General features: G+C 42.6%; 1 protein-coding gene across 2 annotated transcripts in view; it reads left to right on the top strand.

Annotated features, from left to right (window-relative positions):
• Positions 1 to 17,772, top strand: part of LOC132378414 (UDP-GlcNAc:betaGal beta-1,3-N-acetylglucosaminyltransferase 7-like) — a 40,201-nt gene that overhangs the window by 9,481 nt on the left and 12,948 nt on the right. The window lies entirely within an intron of this gene.

Here is a 17,772-nt window from a genome sequence, read left to right as displayed (position 1 = left end):
TAAGGGTAGAAAGAACGAAGAATCAATATATTATGGATCGAAGAGATGGATGTTTCGGGACCAAAAGGCGTTGCTACGTGTGTTGCAAGGAATGAATTGGGTCAAATTGAGTGGAATTTTTTGTTTTGTTTTGATAAATCCTGCTTTCGAAGACACTTCCCAGCCAGCGTGATTTTGGTGTTTGGAAAGCGTTGAGAGAGAATGCCCTAGGACGAGATTAATAGTCACTTTGAGGAAAGTTAACTGATTGAGGAAACGCGACACTGATTTATGAAGGACAAATAGTGTTTTACAAATTTGATAGCATTTTGATGAAGTAGCATTTGGAGTTGAGGAGGGTAATGCTGCTGAAATGTGTATATGGACCAGAATAAGAATCGGGTTTAATATCACTGGCATATGTCATGAAATTCGTTGTTTTACACCAGCAGTACATTGCAATGCATAATAAAAATACTGTATATTACAATAAGAAATATATACGTAAGACGTACGAAAAGAGAGCACAGAAGTAGTGAGGTAACGGATGGGCTCATTGTCCATTCAGAAATCTGATGGCAGAAGGGAAGAAGCTGTTCCAAAAACATAGAAAACCTACAGTACATTACAGGCCCTTCGGCCCACAATACTGAGCCGAACATGTACTTACTTTAGAAATTACCCAGGGTTACCCATAGCCCTCTATTTTTCTAAGCTCCATGTACCTGTCCAGGAGTCTCTTAAAAGGCCCTATTGTATCCGCCTCCACCACCGTTGCTGGCAGCCCATTCCACACACTCGCCACTCTGCGTAAAAAACCTACACCTGACATCTCTGCATCTACTTCCAAGCATCTTAAAAATGTGCCCTCTTTTGTCAGCCATTTCAGCCCTGGGAAAAAGCCTCTGACTATCCCAATGATCAATGCCTCTCATCATATTGTACACCTCTATCAGGTCACCTCTCATCCTCTGTTGCTACAAGGAGAAAAGGCCAAGTTTACTCAACCTATTCTCATAAGGTATGCTCCCCAATCCAGGCAACATCCTTGTAAATCTCCTCTGCACCCTTTCTATAGTTCCAACAGCCAGTAAGGTGATCAGAACTAAGCACGGTACTCCAAGTGGGGTCTGACCAGTGTCTTATATGGCTGCAACATTACCTCTCGGCTCTTAAACTCAGTCCCACAATTGATGAAGGCTAATGCACTGTATGCCTTCTTAACCACAGAGTCAACCTGTGCAGCAGCTTTGAGTGTCCTATGGACTCGGACCCCAAGATCCCTCTGATCCACCACACTGCCAAGAGTCTTACCATTAATACTATATTCTGCCATTATATTTGACCTACCAAAATGAACCACCTCACACTTATCTGGGTTGAACTCCATCTGCCAATTCTCAGCCCAGTTTTGTATTCTATCGATGCCCAACTGTAACATCTGACAGCCCTCCATACTATCCAAAACACCCCCAACTTTTGTGTCATTGGCAATTTTACTAACCCATCCCTCCACTTCTTCATCCAGGTCATTTATAAAAAGCATGAAGAGAAGGTGTCCCAGAACAGATCCCTGAGGCACTCCACTGATGACCGACCTCCATGCAGAATATGACCCGTCTACAACCACTGTTTGCCTTCTGTGGGCAAGCCAATTTTGGATCCACAAAGCAAGGTCCCCTTGGATTCCTTGCCTCCTTACTTTCTCATTAAGCTTTGCATGGGGTACCTTATTAAATGCCTTACTGAAATCCATATACACTACATCTAATGCTCTACCTTGATCAATGTGTTTAGTCATGTCCTCAAAAAATTCAATCAGGTTCGGAAGGCACGACCTGCTTTTGACAAAGCTATGCTGACTATTCCTAATCATATCATGCCTCTCCAAATGTTCATAAATCCTGCCTCACAGGATCTTCTCCATCAACTTACCAGCCACTGAAGTAAGACTCACTATTCTATAATTCTTCAGGCACACACTTTGATGTTAGCCATGAGAAGATGCCATGTCCTGGGTGATGGGAGTCCTTAATGATGGTTGCCACCATCTTGAGGCATTGCCTTTTGAAGATGCCCTTGCTGTGGGGTAGGCTAGTGCCCATTATGAAGCTGGCCGAGTTTACAACTTTCTGCATCTTTGCAGTAGCCCATTCATTCCAGATGGTGATGCAGTCAATTAGAAAGCTTTCCATGGCAAGGGTCTTTGGTGACATACCAAGCCTCCTCAAACTCCTAATGAAATACGGCCACGGTGTGCCTTCTCTGTAATTGCATCAACATGTTGGGCCGAGGATAGATCTTCAGAGATGTTGACACCCAGAAACTTGAAACTGCTCATTGTTTCCACTGCTCACCCCTTGATGAGGATTGGAACATGTTCCCTTGACTTCCCCTTCCTGAAGCTCACAGTCAATTCCATGGTCTTACTGACATTGAGTGCAAGGCTGCTGCTGTAACACCACTCAACCAGCTGATTTATCTCAGACCTGTAAGGTTCCTATTCACCATCTGATATTCTGCCAGCAGTAGTTTTGTCAACAGCAAATTTATAGATAGCATTTGAACTGTGCCTAGCCACAAAGTCGTAGGTGTAGGCTGTTGATAAGATGCCTTATAACAGGCATATCAGCAATGATGAAACATGGTTAGGTTACAGGCAAAGGCCATCCTGATGACTGGCTGATTTTTGGATTTGAAGGTGAACAATAGGATTCTTAAGATTCTTAACATTTAGTATCCAAGATACTAAAGATCCAAGATATCCTGAAGTGGGAGGGTGAAGAGCCAGAGGTCGTGGTACATGTAGGTACCAATGACATAGGAAGGAAAGGGGAAGAGGTCCTGAAACGAGAGTATAGGGAGTTAGGAAGGCAGTTAAGAAGAAGGACCGCAAAAGTAGTAATCTGGGGATTACTGCCTGTGCCACGAGACAGTGAGAGTAGGAATGGAATTAGGTGGAGGATGAATGCGTGGCTGTGGGATTGGAGCAGGGGGCAGGGATTCGTTTCTGGATCATTGGGATCTCTTCTGGGGCAGGAGTGACCTGTTCAAGAAGGACGGGTTACACTTGAATCGTGGGGGGACCAATATCCTAGCGGGGAGGTTTGCTAGGGCTACAGGGCGGACTTTAAACTAGTAAGATGGGGGGGCGGGAGACTATTTGAGGAGACTATGGGAGAGGAGGTTAGTTCACCAGTGGAGCAAGTAAATAGACAGTGTGTGAGGGAGGAAAGGCAGGTGATGGAGAAGGGATGCGCTCAGCCCGAAGATGTAGGGGAGAAGAAAGAAAAGGATAATAAATTTGAATGCATTGTTAGGGATGGAAAGAGAGGAGGAGATGGAGAGTATCTTAAATGTATCTATTTTAATGCTAGGAGCATTGTAAGAAAGGTGGATGAGCTTAAAGCGTGGATTGATACCTGGAATTATGATGTTGTAGCTATTAATGAAACATGGTTGCAGGAAGGGTGTGATTGGCAACTAAATATTCCTGGATTTAGTTGCTTCAGGTGTGATAGAATAGGAGGGGCCAGAGGAGGAGGTGTTGCATTGCTTGTCCGAGAAAATCTTATGGCGGTGCTTTGGAAGGATAGATTAGAGAGCTCCTCTAGGGAGACCATTTGGGTGGAATTGAAGAATGGGAAAGGTGCAGTAACACTGATAGGAGTGTATTATAGGCCACCTAATGGGGCGCGTGAGTTGGAAGAGCAAATGTGTAAGGAGATAGCAGATATTTGTAGTAAACACAAGGTGGTGATTGTGGGAGATTTTAATTTTCCACACGTAGACTGGGAAGCTCATTCTGTAAAAGGGCTGGATGGTTTAGAGTTTGTGAAATGTGTGCAGGATAGTTTTTTGCAACAATACATAGAAGTACCGACTAGAGATGGGGCAGTGTTGGATCTCCTGTTAGGGAATGCGATAGGTCAGCTGACAGATGTATGTGTTGGGGAGCACTTCGGGTCCAGTGATCACAATAGCATTAGCTTCAATATAATTATGGAGAAGGACAGGACTGGACCTAGAGTTGAGATTTTTGATTGGAGAAAGGCTAACTTTGAGGGGATGCGAAGGGATTTAGAGAGAGTGGATTGGGTCAAGTTGTTTTATGGGAAGGATGTAATAGAGAAATGGAGGTCATTTAAGGGTGAAATTATGAGGGTACAGAATCTTTATGTTCCTGTTAGGGTGAAAGGAAAGGTTAAAGGTTTGAGAGCACCATGGTTTTCAAGGGATATTAGAAATTTGGTTCAGAAAAAGAGGGATGTCTACAATAGATATAGGCAGCATGGAGTAAAGGAATTGCTCGAGGAATATAAAGAATGTAAAAGGAATCTTAAGAAAGAGATTAGAAAAGCTAAAAGAAGATACGAGGTTGGTTTGGCAAATAAGGTGAAAGTAAATCCGAAAGGTTTCTACAGTTATACTAAAAGCAAGAGGATAGTGAGGGATAAAATTGGCCCCTTAGAGAATCAGAGTGGTCAGCTATGTGTGGAACCGAAGGAGATGGGAGAGATTTTGAATGATTTCTTCTCTTTGGTATTCACTAAGGAGAAGGATATTGAATTGTCTAAGGTGTGGGAAACAAGTAAGGAAGTTATTAAACCTATGACAATTAAAGAGGTGGAAGTACTGGCGCTTTTAAGAAATTTAAAAGTGGATAAATCTCCGGGTCCTGACAGGATATTCCCCAGGACCTTGAGGGAAGTTTGTGTAGAAATAGCAGGAGCTCTGACGGAGATCTTTAATATGTCATTAGAAACGGGGATTGTGCCGGAGGATTGGCGTATTGCTCATGTGGTTCCATTGTTTAAAAAGGGTTCTAGAAGGAAGCCTAGCAATTATAGACCTGTCAGTTTGACATCAGTGGTCAGTGACATCATTAATGGAAAGTATTCTTAGAGATAGTATTTATAATTATCTGGATAGACCTGTCAGTTTGACATCAGTGGTCAGTGACATCATTAATGGAAAGTATTCTTAGAGATAGTATTTATAATTATCTGGATAGACGGGATCTGATTAGAAGTAGCCAGCATGGATTTGTGCGTGGAAGGTCATGTTTGACAAACCTTATTGAATTTTTTGAAGAAGTTACGAGGAATGTTGACGAGGGTAAGGCAGTGGATGTAGTCTATATGGACTTCAGCAAAGCCTTTGACAAAGTTCCACATGGAAGGTTAGTTAAGAAGGTTCAGTCGTTAGGTATTAATGCTGGAGTAATAAAATGGATTCAACAGTGGCTAGATGGGAGATGCCAGAGAGTAGTGGTGGATAATTGTTTATCGGGATGGAGGCCGGTGACTAGCGGGGTGCCTCAGGGATCTGTTTTGGGCCCAATGTTGTTTGTAATATACATAAATCATCTGGATGATGGGGTGGTAATTTGGATTAGTAAGTATGCCGATGATACTAAGGTAGGAGGTGTTGTGGATAATGAGGTGGATTTTCAAAGCTTGCAGGGAGATTTATGCCGGTTAGAAGAATGGGCTGAACGTTGGCAGATGGAGTTTAATGCTGAGAAGTGTGAGGTTCTACATTTTGGCAGGAATAATCCAAATAGAACATACAGAGTAAATGGTAGGGCATTGAGGAATGCAGAGGAACAGAGAGATCTAGGAATAACTGTGCATAGTTCCCTGAAAGTGGAGTCTCATGAAGATAGGGTGGTGAAGAGGGCTTTTGGAACGCTGGCCTTTATAAATCAAAGCATTGAGTACAGAAGTTGGGATGTAATGTTAAAATTGTACAAGGCATTGGTAAGGCCAAATTTGGAATATTGTGTGCAGTTCTGGTCACCAAATTATAGGAAAGATATCAATAAATTAGAGAGAGTGCAGAGACGATTTACTAGGATGTTACCTGGGTTTCAGCAATTAAGTTACAGAGAAAGGTTGAACAAGTTAGGTCTCTATTCATTGGAGTGTAGAAGGTTGAGGGGGGATTTGATCGAGGTATTTAAAATTTTGAGAGGGATAGATAGAGTTGACGTGAACAGGCTGTTTCCATTGAGGGTAGGGGAGATTCAAACTAGAGGACATGATTTGAGAGTTAGGGGGCAGAAGTTTAAGGGAAACACGAGGGGGTATTTCTTTACTCAAAGAGTGATAGCTGTGTGGAATGAGCTTCCTGTAGAAGTAGTAGAGGCCAGTTCAGTTGTGTCATTTAAGGTAAAATTGGATAGGTATATGGACAGGAAAGGAGTGGAGGGTTATGGGCTGAGTGCGGGTAGGTGGGACTAGGTGAGATTAAGGGTTCAGCACGGACTAGGAGGGCCAAGATGGCCTGTTTCCGTGCTATGATTGTTTTTTGGCTATATGGTTATCAGGGGTCATTATTTTTTAAAAAAATTAATGGCTCAAAACAAATGGATGAAGGTAGAGCAGTGGATGTGGTGTATATGGATTTTAGTGAAGTGTTTGAAGAGGTTTCCCCATAGAAGGTTCATCCAGAAAGTCAAGAGGCACAGGAACCTGGTGGCGTGGGATCCATGGAGACTTCACAGCATAGATTCAGAATTGGCTAGCACACAGAAGGCACAGGGTAGCAATAGTTGAGCATATTCTCCCTGGAGGCCAGTGACCAGTGGTGTTTCACAAGGATCTGTTCTAGGATCTCTGCTCTTGGCAATTTTATTTTAAATAAATTACTTGGATGAGGATGTGGAAAGATGGGTTAGTAAGTTTACAGATGATCCAAAGGTTGTTGTCATGGACTACAGTGGAGACATAGACAGGTTGCAGAGTGAGCTGAGGAAACAGATGGCGTACAATCCAGAAAAGTGTAAAGTGATGCACTTTGGAAGCTTGAACTCGAAGGCAGAGTACAGGGTTAATGGCAGGTTTCTTAAGTGTGGAGGCTGAGGGATTATTTTGGGGTACAAGTCCACAAATCAAAGTTCCTAGACAAGTTGATAGGGTAGTTAAGAAGGTGCATGGTGTTGGCTTTCATTAGTCATGGGATTGAGTTCAAGAGCTGTGAGTTAAAATTGAGGCTCCATAAAACTCAAGTTAGACCACCTGGAGTATTATGTTCAGTTCTAGTTGCCTCATTATAGAAAGGGTGTGGAAGCTTTAGAGAAGTTGCAGATGAGGTTGTTGCTTGGATTAGAGAGTGTGCCTTATGAAGAAAGTTTGAGTGAGCTAGGACTTTTCTCTTTGGTGTGAAGAAGGCTCAGAGGTGACTTGATGGAGATGTATAAGATTATAAGAGGCATAGGTAGAGTGGACAGTCAGCACCTTTTCCCCAGGGTGAAAATGACCAATACCAGCGGACATCCTTTTAAGGTGAGTGGAGGAAAGTTTAGGGAAGATGTTAAGAATTTGTGCACAGTGGCAAATTCCTGGAATGCACTCCCAGGGTGGTAGTAGGGATAGTTAAGAGGCTCTTAGATTTGCACATGGATGAAAGAAAAATAGAGCACCTCCACCTCCATTTAGGGCCCCAAACAGTCCTTCTAGGTGAAGCAACACTTCACCTGCAAATCTGCTGGGGTCATCTATTGGGGGACCTCTTCGTTGAGTACTGCCGCACCATCCACCATAAGTCGGACTTCCCAGCGGCCAAACTTTTTAATTCCAACTCCCATTCCCATTCCAAATGACAATCCATGGCCTCTTCGTGTACCAAGATGAGGCCACTCTCAGGAGGAGGAGCAAAACCTTATATTCTGTCTGAGCACCCTTCAACCTGATGGAATGTATACTGATTTCTCCTTCTGGTGAACAAATTTTCCCTGCCCCTCTATTCGCTACTCTGACCTTTCACTTCTTCTGTCTTGCCTATTACTTCCCCCCGGGTCCTCTCCTTACTTTTCTCCAGTTGTCCACTCTCTTCTCCAGCCCTTGACCTTTCCCATCCACCTATCACCTTCTTGCAAGCCTCTTTTCCCCTTCCCCCTACTTTTTTATTCTGGTATCTTCCTTTATCCTTCTTTCTCAGTCCTGAAGAAGGGTCTCAGCCTGAAATGTTGACCGTTTACTCTTTTCCATAGATGCTACCTGACCTGCTGATTTTCTCTAAGCATTTTGTGTGTGTTGCTCTGGAGAGGTATGAGCCGTGTAGGAGGGAAGGGTTAAATTAATATATAGGTCAGCACATCGTGGGCAGTATTCTGCTGCACTATTTAGGACAGTACATTCAGGTCTACATTTGAGGCTGACACCAATTCCATTGAGTGTCATGAATTATGAAGTGAAGTTGCAGGCAAAATTAGTGAGGTGATGGAATTACTTTATAAGGCAGTAGAGATGTGGATATGATGATTCATAAGGAAATGTGGAGGAAGAAAGAGATTGGTGCAGGATGTAAACTTGCTGGTGAAGTCAGTATTTAGAAGATGCACCTTTGGCAGCAATTACAGCTTTGAGTCCAGTCCTGCTGAACAGTCTCTGCCGAAACAACAACCATACTCTTTTCCATCGAAGCTGCATGGCCTACTGAGCTCCGCCAGCATTTTGTGTGTGATGCTTGAGTCTGTGTGGACAGGCCTTTGCACATCTGGACACTGCAATTTTTCCCCATTCTTCTTTACAAAACTGCTCAAGCTCTGTCAGATTGCATGGGGATCATGAGTGAACAGCCCTTTTCAGGTCCAGCCACAAATATTCAATTAGATTGAGGTCTGGACTCTGACTTTGCCACTCCAGGACATTAACTTTGTTGGTCTTAAGCCATTCCTCCGTAGCTTTGGCTTTATGTTTAGGGTCATTGTTTTGCTAGAAAACAAAATCTTCTCCCAAGTTGCAGACTGCATCAGGATTTCCCTGTATTTTGCTGCATTCATTTTACCCTCTACCTTCACAAGCCTTCCAGGGCCTGCTGCAGTGAAGCATCTCCACAGCACGATGCAGCCACCGTCACATTTCATGGTAGGGAGGGTGTGTTTTTGATGATGTGCAGTTTTTGGCTTATCGTCTGATGGCCAAAAAGCTCAATTTTGGTTCAATCAGACCATAGAACCTTCTTCCTGCTGACTTCACAGTCTCCCACTTGCCTTCTGACTAGCTCTAGCCGAGATTTCATGTGTGTGTGTTTTTTTTTCCAACAGAGGCTTTCTCTTTGCCACACTTCCATAAAGTTGCAACTGGTGAAGCACCAGGGCAACAATTGCTGTACGTGCAGTCTCTCCCATTTCAGAAACTGAAGCTTGTAACTCCTCCAGAGTTGTCATGGGTCTCTTGGTGGCCTCCCTCACTAGTTCTCTTCTTGCACAGTCATTTTTTGTTGATTGAGTTAACTCTACTCCAAGAAGAATTCAGTGACTTGGAAATTTTCTTGTATCCATCTCCTGCTTTTCAATAACCTTTTCATGGAGGTGTTTGGAGTGTTCTTTTGTCTTCATGGTGTAGTTTTTTCCCCGGATACTGACAGTTGGACCTTCCAGATACAGGTGTATTTTCACTATAATCAATTGAAATGCCTTGACTACATTTAGGTGATCTCCATTTAACTAATTATATGATTTCTGAAACCAATTGGCTGCATCAGTGATTATTTGGTGTTTCATATTAAAAGAGGTGAATACTTATGCAATCAACTACTTTGTGTTTTACATTTGTAATTAATTTTGATCACTTTTAGAGATCTGTTTCACTTTAACGTGAAAGAATCATTTTCTGTTGATCAGTATCAATAAAAAGCCAGATTAAATCCACTGTGATTCAATGTAGTAAAACAATAAAACATGAAACATGATAAAACATGAAAACTTATGGGGGGGGAAGTGAATACTTTTTATAGAAACTATACACAATTCTTGGCTTTATCAACAAAGGTATGGATTATAAAAGCATGGAACTTATAATGAACCTTTGTAAAACATAGGTCTGTCCTTAACAGGAGTATTTGTGTTCAATTGTGTTCATCACACTATAGGAAGAATGTGAAGGCGCTAGAGAAGGTCCAGGACTGCAGTTTCTAGGATTGGTTAGAGAAACAGGGTCTGTTTTGTATAGCAAAGGCTGAAGGAGGATTTGATGGATGTAAACAAAATGAATAGGAGCCAGTAGAGTGGACAGTGACAGGTTGTTTCCACTCGTGGAAGGGTGGTGACTGAAAAGTCATGGGGATCAAGTAGCATTGATGTTGTACAGTACAGGAACGAACCCTTTGGATGTTATCTGAATCACTCTTGTGGGCATATGAACAAATTTTGAGACAAAACTATGCCAGCAATAAAATAAGATACAGTGGACAGGAAATGTGCAAATGTGAGATCTTAAGTTTTAGACAATCTTGAGTATTAATCTATTAATATATTTAATTATTTATAATTATATTTAATTATTAATATATTAATCACAACAACCAAATACTGTATATTCTTTTGTCTATCATTTCAGTTCCTGAATGCCATCAATTTCTGATCTTGCATTTGGCTTTGCCAGAATGGGTAGAATGTTCTCTTAATCTGATCAGGTGTGATCTGTGAAAATACACCATCTGAATGATTGGGAAGGGATTTTTCTTGAGATGCCCCTGGACATTGATGTCCTAATCTTTTTACTGCTCAGACCTCCAGCAATGGAAAGACCATAGGTTCTGTTTTCAAGCTACAGTTTGAAAGTTTCTCTGAATCCCAGCTTCACAGAAGCTCTCCTTGAGATGAGGAATCATGTGGACAAAGTTAGTGGCCAATCAAGTTTCAGGGGACAGGTGTGGAGTTGTTTTCATAAAAGAGTTAGCCGTCTAACATGGGAAGCAGTTCTGAGTCTGAAGAGTGTAGTGTCTTGTCGTGAATGCAAGCAAGCTGAACAGAAGAAATGGTGACCTGTGCAGCCAGAACTGATCATGGTTATTTCTGGAGCTGTTTTTAATTGTGGCAAGCTGAAAGCACTATTCATCAAAGCCTCAGAGTGTACCACCCATTCAGTTTCTCAACCACAATTGCTTTGGCCTTTAGGTAGCTGATGATTTGGTCTTACTCAGGTGTATGCCTTGAAGCATTTACAGTAAAAGAGTCAGGATGAGTTGATATCATTATTCAGAGTTTGCTGAACTGTGTTGCTGTCGTTAGGGTGTCTCATACTTGCAGGTGTTTACTTGTTAAAAGTTTAGTGAGGGAATCTGATCGTCAGAACCACATTCAGGTTTAATATCAGTGGCATATGTCATGCAGTTTGTTTTGTAGCAGCAGTACATAACAATAACATCTATAAATTACAATAGGAAGTATATATGTAGCTAAAATTAAATAAGAAGTAATGGGTTCATTGTTCATGGTGCAGAAGGTAAAGAGGGAGAAGAGGGGAGCAGTAGTGAGAGGGGACTCACTAGTCAGGGGAACAGACAGGAGATTCTGTGGATGTGAACAGGACACTCAGATGCTATGTTGCCTCAGAAGTGCCAGGATCAGGAACTTTTTGGATCACATCCACAGCATTTTGGAGGAGGTGGGAGAGCAGCCAGATGTCTTGGTATATATTGGTACCAATGACATTGGAAGGAAACTCAAAGAAGTCCTGAAGAGAGAATTTAGAGAGCTAGGCAGAAAACTGAGAAGCAGAACCTCCAGTGTATTAATTTCTGGATTGCTATGTGCGCCATGTGCCAGTGAGGGTAGAAACAGGAAGATTTGGCAGATAAATGTGTGGCTGAGAAGCTGGTGCAGGGGGCAGAGCTTCAGGCTCTTGGATCATTAGGATTTCTTCTGGGGAAGGTATGACCTGTACAAAAGGGATGGGTTGCACCTGAAACCGAGGGGGACTAATATTCTTGAGGCCAGGTTTGTTAGACCTGTTGGGAGATTTAAACTAATTTGGCAGGGGGATGGAAACCAGAATGAAAGGACTCAGGATAGGATAGATGGTAAAAAAGCAAAGATAGTGTGCAGTCAGACTGTCAAGAAGAGCAGGCAGATGGTGGATCAAAATTGCTTTCAGCAGGGTGAGTATCAGTGCATTAGGGATGCAGAATCAAAAAGGGTAGCAAATACAGCACTCAAAGTGTTATATCTCAATGCACAGAGTATAAGAAATAAGGTGGATGATCTTGTTGCACTTTGACAGATGGTCAGATTGTTGTTGTGGCCATCACTGAATCGTAGCTGAAGGATGGTTGTAGTTGGGAGCCAAATGTTCAAGGTTACACATTGTATTGGAGGGATAGGAAGGGAGGCAGAGGGGGTGGAGTGGCTCTGCTGGTAAAGAATGGCATCAAATCAGTAGAAAGATATGACATAGGATTGGAAGATGTTGAATCTTTGTGGGTTGAGTTTAGGAACTGCAAGGGTAAAAGGACCCTGATAGCAGGTCTGATAACAGGCCTCCAAACAGTAGCTGGGATGTGGACTAAAGATTACAATGGGAAACAGAAAAGGCATGTCAAAAGGGCAGTATTATGATAGTCATGGAAGATCTTAACACGCAGGTCAATTGGGAAAATGAGGTTGGTAATGGATCTCAAGACAGTGAATTTGTTGAATGTCTACAAGATGGCTTTTTAGAGCAGTGTGTTGTTGAGCATACTAGGGGATCAGCTATACTGGATTGGGTGTTAACTAATGAACCAGAGGCCATTAGGGAGCTTAAGGTAAAGGAACCCTTAAGAGTTGGTGATCATAATATTGAGTTCAACTTGAAATTTTATAGGGAGAAAGTCTGACGTAGCAGTATTTCAGTGGAGTAAAGGAAATTACAGTGGTATGAGAGAGGAGTTGGCCAAAGTAAATTGGAAGGAGATGCTGGCAGGGATATCAGCAGAGCAGCAATAGCTTGCTTTTCTGGGGAAAATGAGGGAGGTGTAGGATAGATGTATTCCAAAAGAAAAGAAATACTCAAATGGCAAAATAGTACAATGGTGGCAAGGGATGTCAAAGCTAAAGTCAAAGAGAGGGCATACAACAAAACAAGAATCAGATAAAGGATTGGAAGCTTTTAAAAATCTACAGAAAGCAACAAAAGGAATCATTAGGAGGGAAAAGATGAAATATGAAAGCAAGCCAATAAACAATATCAAGGAGGAAAATGCTCTTACAAGTATATAAAAAATAAAAGAGAGATGAGAGAAGATATAGGACCACTAGAAAATGAGGCCAGAGAAAGAATAATGGGGGACAAGGAGATGGCAGGGTAACTGAATGAGTATTTTTTGTCGGTCTTCACTGTGAAAGACACTAGCAGTGTGCTAGGTGTTGGAGAGTATAAGGGAAGAGAAATGAGTGTAGTTACTATTACAAGGGAGAAGATGCTCAAAAAGCTGAACGACCAAAGGGTGGATAAAGCACTAGGGCCAGATGAGCTACACCTTAGGGTTCTGAAAGAGATAGAGATTGTGGTGGCATTAGTAATGATCTTTCAAGAATCATTGGACTCTGGCATGGTTCCAGAGGACTAGAAAATTGCAAATGCCACTTCACTCTTTAAGAAAGGCGGGAGGCAGCAGAAAGGAAATTATAGACCAGTTAATCTGACCTCAGTGGCTGGGAAGATGTTAGAGTCAATTGTTAAAGATGAGGTTATGGAATAGTTGTTGATACAGGACAAGATAGAACAAATTCAAAATGGCTTCCTTAAGGGAAAATCTTGCGTGATGAACTTCTTGGAATTCTTTGAAGAAATTACAAATAGGATAGATAAAGGGGATGCAGTGGATTTTCAGAAGACCTTTGACAATTTGCTGTGTGAGGCTGCTTAGCAAGTTAAGAGCGCGTGGTATTACAAGAAAGTTGCTAGCATGGATAGAGCATTGTCTGATTGCTAGGAGGCAGTGAGTGGGAATAAAAGGATCCTTGTCTGGTTGGCTGCTAGCGACTATTGGTGTTTCGCAGGGATCAGTGTTGGGGACTGCTTCTTTTTATGCTGTATATCAATGATTTAGGTGATGGAATAGGTGACTTTGTTTGCAAAGTTTGCAGGTGATACGAAGATTGGTGGAGGATCAGGTAGTGTTGAGGAAACAGGAAGGCTGCAGAAGGACAAACAGATTAGGAGAATGGGCGAAAAAGTGGCAAATGAAATACAAAGTTAGAAAATGCATGGCCATTTGGTAGAAGAAATAAATGTGCAGAGTATTTTCTAAATGGGGAGGAAATCCAAAAATCTGAGATGCAAAGGGAATTGGGAGTCCTTGTGCAGAATGTCCTTAAGGTTAACTTGCAGGTTAAGTCATTGGTGAGGAAGGCAAATGCAATGTTAACATTTATTTCAAGAGGTCTGGAATATAAGAGCAGGGATGTGATGCTGAGACTTTTTAAGGCACTGGTGAGACCTCACCTTGAGTATTGTGTACAGTTTGGGGCTTCTTATCATAGAAAAGACATGCTAGCATTGGAGAAGGTCCAGAGGAAGTTAAAAAGGATGATTCCAGGAATGAAAGGGTTATCATATGAGGAGCATTTGGCTCTGGGCCTTTATTCACCGGAATGTAGAAGGATGAGGGGGAAATTTCATTGAAACCTTTCAAATGTTCAAAGGCCTAGACAGAGTAGATGTGGAAAGGATGTTTTCCCATGTTGAGGGAAGCCTAGGATAAGAGAGCACCAGCTTTAGGATACAGGAGCACCCATTTAAAACAGAAATGTCTTTATCCAGAGGGTGGTGAATTTGTGGAATTTGTTGCCACATGCAGCTGTGGAGGCCAGGTTGTTGGGTGTATTTGAGGCAGAGATTGGCCATGGTATCACAAGTTATGGGGAGAAGGCCAGGGAGTGGGGCTGAGGAGGGGAGAAAAGGATCCGGCATGATTGAATGGTGGAGCAGACTCGATGGGCTAAATGGCCTAATTCTGCTCCCTTGTCATATGGTCTCTTTCAGAAATCTGATGGTGGAGGGCAAGAAGCTGTTCCTGAAACGCTGAATCTGTGTTTCTTCAGGCTCCTGTACTTCTTCCTTGATGGTAGTAATGAGAAGAGAGCATGTCTGGGTGATGAGGGTCCGTAATGATGGTTGCTGCCTTTTGAAAGTCTCCTGGATGCTGGGGAGGCTAGTACCCATGATGGAGCTGGCTGTGTTTATGACTTTCTGCATTCTTTTCTGATCCTGTGCAGTGGCCCTCCATGCCAGACAGTGATACAACCGACTAGAAAGCTCTCCACAGTGCATCTGTAGAATTTTGCCAGAGTCTTTGGTGAGATGCTGTATCAATTCTTCTCAAAGCTCATTACAAACTTAAATTTTATACTTCCTGACAGTATGTAAGTTTACTATTTTGATTTGGCTTGTGGCTTCCCTTTGAACTTAAAGTTGTACAGTGCAGAAATAAGCTGAACTTCACCATGCTGAACATCTTCCTGAGTTAGTCCCATTTGCCTATGTGTATCTCAGTTCCTACTGACTGTTCCTATCCATCTACTTGTTTGAATATCTTCTAAATGTGTTATTATGCCTACTTCTACCTCTTTCTCTGGAGCTCATTTCATATACCCACCCTCTGTGTGGAAAATCTTTAAATCTTCTTCCTGTCAAATTAAACCTATGCCCTCTAGTTTTAGGTTCCCTACCCTGAGGGGAGGGTTATGGTAGGGGCAACAGAAATCAGAGGCTGTCTACACCATCTAAGTCCCTCATAACTTTATAAACCTCATAAGGCCACTCCTTACCTTCCTGCACTCCACAGAAAGGAGTCCTAGCCTATCCAGTATAATTTTGATATAATTTGTGTCCTCCAGTTCGGGCAAAATCTTTGTAAATCTTTACTGCAGCCTCTCTAGCTTAGTCACATCCTTCTTATAGCATAGTGAGCAGAACTGCATGCTCTTCTTTGGTTACTGTATGTTCTAACTACCATTTTGTCACAATTCTTGTACTGAATGTCATGGCTGGTGAAGGATTCTATGAGGTCATCTTCACCACCCTGTCTAACCATGCTACTAACTTCAGTGAATTATGAACTTGTATCTCAGGGTCTTCCTCTGTTCAGCAACTCTTCCATGGGCCCTGCCGTTACTGTGTATGTCCTGCCCTGATCACACCTCCAAAATGCATCACTTCACTCTTATGAAAGTTAAATTTCACTTCCCCAGATGATCCCTACGCTGCTGTAACATTTAGGTGTAGTTAAGGGAACCTGCATGCATCCGAACACTGTAAGTTCCCATAGCTTCACCTGTATCACGGAGGAAGTAAATAGAGAACTTTCTGGTGAAGGAGGTGAGGGGACTGTATGTAGGATGGGAGTGCAAAGGGAATGAGTATCCCTGCTGAAAAGGCTCAGATGGGGCCAATAAACTGGAAATAACAACAGCGGTGAAAGGTGTTGTAGGGAAAAGGATACAGAGGGCTAATAATAGTACATAGGGGTGTGGATTGTGCTCATGTGGTAACAGGGAACCACAGACAAAGCCCAGAAAGGGTGACATAGAATGCAGAAATGATGACACCCAAGTTTCCGGAACTTCTCAAATTGTGTTGTAGCATGCATCCAATGTTGTATTTAAAATTGGATTTGCTATTCGACATGTGGATAATCATTTTGCTCTGTAGTCAGGACTTAGTCTGCGATATAATTAAGTCTTCCTGTAGCCACCATTCTGCTATCAAAATGTAGATTTATTGGTAATGCTGTCAATTGAGAATGTGAAAACTGTACCAAATTCATGCTCAGGTAGATCAGCTTTGACTGGTCTCCTGGTGTGCAGCAGTGTTTTTTTAAAGTAAATCACCCATTACTTTAAACACCAACTCCTTGTGGCCTCTCAGTTTGCTCCTACAGTGTGGTGGAAGGCATCCGAACTATCATAGACTAAGTGGAGGGACAAGAACAAGCTGAAGTATAGATATACCAAGCCATTCCTGCTTGTAGATCATGCCAAGAGCCTGACTTTGGCTGTGTGTGGGACATGAGACAGCAGGCTGTGATGGGAAGGTCGACAGAAGAAATTAGGTCAGTGCTTGGCAGGGAGACAATGGCCTGATGTTCAGAAATGGGGTCACAATCAAAAGGACCAGACTACGTAACAGCTTCTTCCCCCAAGCCATCAGACTCCTCAATACCCAGAGTCTGGACTGACACCAACTTACTGTGCCCATTGTCTTGTTTATTATTTATTGTAATGCCTGCACTTTATGCGGTCCTGGGTAGGTCTGTAGTCAAGTGTAGTTTTTTTCTGTGTTGTTTTTACGTAGTTCAGTCTAGTTTTTGTATTGTTTCATGTAGCATCATGGTCCTGAAAAACATTGTCTCGTTTTTACTGTTTACTGTACCAGCAGTTATGGTCGAAATGACAATAAAAAGTGACGACTTGGTGAGGATTTTTCAGAGAGCTGGGGCTTGGAGGTCAACAGCAACAGTGCTGTTCTCATCAATGCTTATAATTAGTGGGCTGAAACTATTTACAAAAGCTTGGCAACATGGGTGACAACACACACAAAGTGCTGGTGGAACACAGCAGGCCAGGCAGCATCTATAAGGAGAAGCACTGCCAACGTTTCGGGCAGAGACCCTTCGTCAGGACTAACCGAAAGGAAAGATACTAAGAGATTTGAAAGTAGTGGGGGGAGGGGGAAATGCGAAATGATAGGAGAAGACCAGAGGGGGTGGGATGAAGCGAAGAGCTGGAAAGGTGTTTGGTGAAAGTGATACAGAGCTGGAGAAGGGAAAGGATCATGGGACGGAAGGCGTTGGGAGAAAGAAGGGGGGGGGGGGAAGCACCAGAGGGAGATGGAGAACAGACAAACAACTAAGTATGTCAGGGATGGGGTAAGAAGGGGAGGAGGGGCATTAACGGAAGTTAGAGAAGTCAATGTTCATGCCATCAGGTTGGAGGCTACCCAGCCAGTATATAAGGTGTTGTTCCTCCAACCTGAGTTTGGAATCACTTTGACAGTAGAGGAGGCCATGGATAGACATATC

This window comes from Hypanus sabinus, chromosome 2, assembly GCF_030144855.1.
Source record: "Hypanus sabinus isolate sHypSab1 chromosome 2, sHypSab1.hap1, whole genome shotgun sequence".
Classification (NCBI taxonomy): Eukaryota; Metazoa; Chordata; class Chondrichthyes; order Myliobatiformes; family Dasyatidae; genus Hypanus; species Hypanus sabinus.
This window is presented reverse-complemented; position numbering and strand designations above follow the sequence as displayed.